Below are 7,378 nucleotides of genomic sequence, written 5' to 3' on the forward strand. Positions count from 1 at the left end.
ATGATAAATCAAAGTAAGAGTTATGATATAGTATGACCTACCTAGATGCAGTAAAGTCATACGAATGGATAAACAGATCTATGAAATAAGATATAGTAATATTTGTAAATTCAACAAAGTACCGAGCAAAGAACTTCAGTACACCTATACATGCCAGAGGGACATCTTGTCAAGTTCTGTATATGTACCCAAAAGTGAAGCCTGGATATTAGCTAAAACCTAAAGAGAAGAGTCGCATAGGCACACATACAAGGAAAGCGTCGTACAGGCTGCATGGCAGATGATAGCAACAGATTACGACCACAAGTCGTGGTGTGAGAAAGAGGCCTAAAGGGAGGAATTCCTTGGCCTTTGGATTTGTTCAAAGCACAGTTTCCTAAATGGCAAGAAAGGTATTAATGACTTCGCAAGAGCTATGGGTTATGAGAATAATAAATGCACCAGTCAACATTCGAGGACGAATGTGCGAAAGGGGGGGAAGATGTTATACCCCATGTTTTCGTACGTAAAAGTATGCCATAAGTAAATTGATGAAAGCTCGGAAATGAGATATTACATACCGCATTTTTCGAACATTAAAGTTTTGTCGTAAGTTAATCAACGTAAGTTCGGGAATGGGATTATTTTGAGATTATAAGCATTATGTTATTTCAAACAAGTGATGAGTAATTTCGTGAAGGTGAGAGGGTAGGCAAATCGAAGGAAATCAAGTTTGTCGAAGTTTGACATGTTGGGATAAAATACAGCCTGAGCTAAAATACTCGGTATTTATGGGCTAGTGCCATACAAGGTACCACATGACCATGATAGTAAGGTGTATAAGGTATGTTAAAACTGAATAGTATTTTAACTAATTTGAGATAGTCCTTAATTGTGTGAATAATTGATTAATGGTGGAGATAATTATGTTATTAAGTGGATAAGAATCTTCTTGGGATTGCCACATGGCATAAGCTTAGCCAAGGTGGTAAATTATACAAAATGAGTCACTAGACAAGTTGATAACTTGTTTACACATAAAGATTGCTTGGTCTCTCACGTAAAGATGGCTTAGTCTCTTTATTGGAAAAGTATAGGACTTTGAAACGTTAAGCAAAATAACATTTCTATACCATTAAAAGAGAAATAACAATGATCCAACGTGAAATTTCTCTGAAATCTTACAAAATCAAACGTGAAATTTCAGAGAGAAATGCTACAAGATCTAACGTGTTATGCTAATTAAAAGGCTTCATATATCTAACATTTTGAGAGATTAGGAAAGAGCTCTCCAGGAGACTCTCTGAAGCCAACAGAAACGCTACTTAAAGCCAACGTGAAGGCAAATTGAAGCTAACATTCAAGGGTTTGGATCTTTAATAGATCGGACAGAGATTTTGCAATTTTAAAGGAGTACGGTGTAAACATTCTCAAAAATATCAAATGGATTTTTTCCTACTCCAGGTATGTTAAGGCTATCCCTTCTTTCTTTTTTGCATGATCTATACGACACGAATGAAACGAGCAAATGCACAAGCAGAATCATGTCTCGGATTATACCCTAAGGTTGCGGGTGTTCAAGTACTCTATACCTGGAGAGGCAAGACAGTGGATCCAAAATCTACCTCCTAATTCCACCCATACTTGGCCTGAACTTGTCCGAGCTTTCCTAGCAAAATGGTTTCCGCAAAGCAAGAAGTCCGAGCTCTAGGTTAAATTTTTGTTGGAGAAGTTTTACATGGGCTTGGATCCTATGAACCAATCCATAGCCAAAAATGTAGCGGATGGATCCTTTGTGGATAAAACATTTGCAAGGGTCACACAAATCCTTGGCAAGATGGCAGAACATAACCAAGCTTGGCACTCGGAAGACACCACGGGTGGAATTGCATATGGTACTCCTTCCTTGACCAGCATAATTAAGGAGAACCAAGAAAGAGATGAAGTAATTGCCGGGCTTGCCACCAACATCAATGTGTTGACTAAAATTCTCACTGAAAGACAAACAAAAAAGGTGAATATTGTGGAAGATGTGCAACCCATGTCAAATGCGGATTACGAAGAAGCAAATTATGAAAACAACTCTCAATGAGGATATCAAAGACAACCCTACCAAGGTTCAGGGAAACAAAACCAATAGAGTTCTAACCCGCAAGGGCAGGGCAACCAACAGTGGCGAAACGACCAAGGTAGTTCAAATCAAGGAAATTGGAGCAACCACAACAATAATTTTTCAAATAGGAGTTCAAACCCCTATGCTCCACCAAAGAGACAATATTCTAACTCTCCCCATTGGAAGTAAAGTTCTTTAAGTGAGTCCAAGTTGGAAAACATGGTTGAACGAGTATTGCAAAATCAAGAAAGATCTAATACTTCAATAAAGAATATGACCGAGCTTCTGGGTTCTCACACCGCATCTATTCAAAAATTGGAGATGCAAATGGGAGACCTCTCAAGAGAGAAAAGTTCGAAGCAGAAAGGTACGCTCCCAAGTGATAAAATTGCAAACCCAAAAGGTAGTTGGAGTGGTCCGAATTCTCATTGTATGGCTATCACAACTCGAAGTGGGAATATACTTCAAGGAGAGAATGAACAAGTGGTCAAAGTGGAAGATTCTGAACATGAAGTCGAGGCACAAGTTGAGGTACCAATTGTTGTTGAAGTTGAAAGACTCCTGAAGAAGGTGAAAAATCAAGAAGTGAACCATGAAGAGGTTAATGAAAAGGTAATAGAGGCACCAAAAACTCTAGCACCGATTCCTAGGCTTCCTCCTTCTTTCCCTCAAATACTTGCTAGGAAGGTTGATGATAGCAAACTCGGGAAGTTTTATGACATTCTCAAGCAATTATCAGTGAACATTCCATTTGTGGAAGAACTTTAAGAGATGCCGGGTTTTGCTAAGCACTTGAAGGTTTTAATCACTAAAAAGAGAACCACCAACAATGAAGTGGTGAATGTGACTCACTGGGTTAGTTCCATCATTGCAACAACCACCGTCCAAAAGAAAGAGGACCCGGGAGCATTCACCATTCCATGCACCATTGGGTTGCGCGATTTTGCATGAGCCCTTTGTGATAATGGGGCTAGCATCAACCTAATGCCCCTTGCTATTTACATGAAACAAGGATTAGGTATGCCTCGGCCTACAAGTATAAGGTTGCAAATGGCCGACCGTTCAATAAAGTGACCAGAGGAAATTGTTGATGATGTTCTTGTTAAAGTAGCGATGTTTCAGCCCATGAAATACAAAGATGCGGCGATATCTATCATTTGATGGAGGGAACAAGTGAAGCTTTGTCATATGTTAGAACGAGACAAGGCAGCATTTATCATTTTTGTATGTGATGAGGGCAGTGTTTAGCCCTATGTAGAGGAAGGAAGTGTTTAGCATTATGCAATGATGGAGGCAATGCTTATCCTCATGTAATGGAGACAATGCTTAGTCTCATGCATGGAAAGGAAACGCTTAGCCTTATGCAACAATGGAGGCAATGCTTAGCCTCATGCAATGTGATGGAGACAGTGCTTAGTCTCATGCAAAGATAGGCAGTGCTTTGCATTATGCAATAATAGAGGTAGTGCTTAACCTTGATGTGCCATAGAATTTCAGCATTTTTAATACTAATTACATAGACTTTAGTTCGTTTTCTAAAGCATTGTAATTCATTTCTTATGTAGTTTTGGTGTTTTGAAGACAACCAGACTTGAAAAGTCAAGAAAATGGAAAAGATGAAAAAAACCAGTAGAAGAGAAGAAATGCGACAGGTTTGAGACCGCATAAATGATGTGCGGGCCACAGACCAACCGCAGAGTGAAGCAGTCCAACCCAGTTGTGAGAGTGGATTATATGATCTATTATACGATCGCATAACTCTTGTGCGGACCTCATATTGATCGCACAAATGCAAAAAGAGTTTATGAGAAGATGATTCTGTAGTACGGCATGCAGTCGCGAAATGGATATGCGCCCGTATAACAAAAATGCGATGGAATACTGCAGATCTGAGGAACCAACTCTGCGAAGGAAATTGAAGATATGCGGACCGTGAAAGCTGTTTGTGACCCATTATGTGGTCGCTGACTTGATCTGCAGGGCAGTTTTGTCACTTTTTGACCCCGACTTTTAGCCCATTATAAATACAATAACTAGGGTTTTTGTGGGACATCTTGTCTAAAAAAGAGGCTACACTTACAGCATTGAATACACCATTATTTTATAAGCTTTTGAAGAGAGAATCTTGTCATCTTTGTAAGATTTATGACTTTATTTATTGCTTTGTTCTTGGATTCTAGTATGAGTAGCTAGTTTTAAATACTAAGGTTGTGGACTTTAAATGGGTGTAATGTTAATGGGTGTTTACCATTGAATATATATATAATGGTTGGTTGATATCTATTCATTTATCACATTTTATTTATTGTTGATGGTTGCAAACATTGACTAATGCCATTTTACTCGATCTTTACTTGAAAAAGTGGGTTAGGGTTTGGTAGAATTGAATAGCAAAACCTCAAGGCTTTAAACCTTGTTTAATAGAACCTCTTAGGATTAAGTGGGTTTTATTTGGGAAATATTGGTTGTTCTTAACTGTAACTCTTTTATATTTGGGAAAATCATAAAGAGAATATACTACCTAATTATTGGGAAATATTGGGTAGTCATTTAGGAACCATTTACATATCAAAGGACCTTCCATTAGAAATATATCATATTAACACCGATAACATTATATTCCATTGATGGATAACCTTGGTTTCCTTAATTGAATTAATTACATTCTCGTAACAAAATAGTTTTCCTGATAATTCACAATCATAACACTCTTTTTTTAAACTAACGGAGTAGGATTACGACTTGGTCGATTTTTACACTACTCAAGTAATCTTTTCACACCTATTCCATGTGGGATTCGACCCCAACATAGTTGGGTTATTATATTTCACATTGATCGTCTTACACCATTTATTTATCTGTAATTTGAGAGTATCAAATTTTGGTGCCGTTGCCGGGGAATACGGTTTTGAAATTACTAAATAGTGTGTGCTTTACTTTACGTCTTCTTCTATTCCATCACACTTTGCTTGCTTTGCTTGGTATCATTAGGTAAACATGGGCGAGCCGAAAGAAGAGAATATTTTTCCGGATATAGATGAGTATATTGAGGAAACAAATGCTATTGTCCCTCCAAGAGTTGATGCTGCCACCTTCAAAGTGGAATACAGTCTAATCCTAATGCTCAAGGCAGAGGCATTTATTCGAAATTCCACAGATGATGATCTGACACAACATCACAGACATATTTTGGGTGTGTGTGCAATGCACAAGCACAATCATGTCTCAGATAATACCCTAAGGTTGAGGGTGTTCAAGTACTCTCTAGATGGAGAGGAAAGACAGTGTATCAAAAATATACCTCCTAATTCCATCCATACTTGGCCTGAACTTGTCCGATCTTTCCTAGCAAAATGGTTTCCGCAAAGCAAGAAATCCGAGATCCGGGATAAAATGTTCTTCTTCAAGCAATTACCGGGAGAGAATGCACATGAAGCATGGCATAGATTCAAATTATACTTGATAAGGTCACCGAATCATGGTTTTCCAGATAATATTTTGTTGGAGAAGTTTTACATGGGCTTGAATCCAATGAACCAATCCATATCCAAAATTGCAGCGGATGGATCTTTTGTGGATAAAACATTTGCAAGGGTCACACAAATCCTTGACAAAATGGCAGAACATAACCAAGCTTGGCACTCGGAAGACACCACGGGTGAAATTGCATATGGTACTCCTTCCTTGACCAACATAATTACGGAGAACCAAGAAAGAGATGAAGTAATTGCCGGACTTGCCACCAACATCAATTTGTTGACGAAAATGCTCACTGAAAGCCAAACAAAAAAGGTGAATGTATTGGAAGATGTGCAACCCATGTCAAATGAGGATTACGAAGAAGAAAATTATGAAAACAACTCTAAAACCTTCGTGCACCGCCGATAATGAAAGAACACGCAGAAGCTCATAACCATTCATTCAATCAACAGGCCATGGAGCTCCCTCTCTTTCAATAAGAACTATAGCCAATTTCTAAGCCGACTTCCGATATTATCCTTCCAAATATACCGCAATCAAATCCGATAGCACCCATCCTAGATCCGACGACTTCATCTTATCGAATACCAACTACTCTACTGACACGCAACACCAATACTACCCAGAGCCACAAATAGTGCAATCAATGCACCAATAAGCAAAAATCGAAATGTACTCAGTCGCGAAAATGACTCCATCAAGAGAACCGTCCCGCAAGCTCAACAGGTACCACTACAATGCAATGCTAAGAACCTATCACATATCGCAGAACCAAAATACATGAATCTAACACAAGGGACCATATCTCAGCATAACTCCACTGCAATGCGTGACCCCATCTTAAATATATAATAAAACAATATAGAGCGTAATACTACAATAAAATAAAGGCTGAAATTTAACAACAACGAAATCATAGAAGGTAACAACTCAGTACACAGAAATACAATAGGGGATCTCCCGAGATATCGTCTCGTAGTCCCAAACGTAAATGTGCAAGGGCATCTCCTAGAATACTGTTCTGTAGTCCCGAAGTAAATGTGCAGGGGGATCTCCCGGAATACCATTCTGTAGTCCCAAAGTAAATGAACAGGGGGATCTCCCGTAATACGGTTCCGTAGTCCCAAAGTAAATGTACAGGGGGGTCTCCCGGAATACCGTTTCATAGTCCCAAAGTAAATATGCAAGACAGGGGAATCTCCTGGAATACAGTTTCGTAGCCCCAAAGTAAATATGCAATATAGGGGGATCTCCCGGAATACCGTTCCATAGTCTCAAAGTAAAGATGCAGCGCGAACAATTGAAATACAGCTACATCACGAAATTCTTACAACTTAGACTAAGTACCAGCCAGGGAAAAAGTAGAAAATTCACTAAGCATGCTGCGCATAATTCACATAAACAATTAAGACACGTAGACATGTTGTATTAGACTAAACATGATAGGTACACATATTGGAATAACTCAATTAAGAATGGAAATAGATTAGTACTCATTAAAATTGTATAACTCTAAATAACAAGAAAACATATTGCTGCTCAGTAATAAAAATCGGGTTTTATCACAATTAGCCGGTGTACGTACTCGTCACCTCACATACACGGCGCTCACATATCACAATAGTTCCAAATATTAAGGGGATTTCCCCCCATACAAAGTTAGGAAAGCCACTTACCTTGAACCAAGCTCAATAAATCGGTCACAATGCCTTTCCCGGGAATATCCGGATACGAATGGCCCAAATCTAGCCAAAAACAATTACATAGCATAAATACAACAATAATAGACTCATCTAATTAACGAAA

The 7,378-nt window shown here is 38.6% G+C and overlaps 1 long non-coding RNA gene across 1 annotated transcript; it reads left to right on the forward strand.

Annotated features, from left to right (window-relative positions):
• The first annotated feature begins 3,003 nt into the window (after positions 1 to 3,003).
• LOC108946475 (uncharacterized) lies at positions 3,004 to 4,367 on the forward strand. Its single transcript, XR_001970786.3, has 2 exons — positions 3,004 to 3,554; positions 3,658 to 4,367. It is a non-coding gene; the product is annotated as an uncharacterized lncRNA (long non-coding RNA).
• The last annotated feature ends 3,011 nt before the right edge of the window (positions 4,368 to 7,378 follow it).

This window comes from Nicotiana tomentosiformis, chromosome 8, assembly GCF_000390325.3.
Source record: "Nicotiana tomentosiformis chromosome 8, ASM39032v3, whole genome shotgun sequence".
NCBI classification, from domain to species: Eukaryota; Viridiplantae; Streptophyta; class Magnoliopsida; order Solanales; family Solanaceae; genus Nicotiana; species Nicotiana tomentosiformis.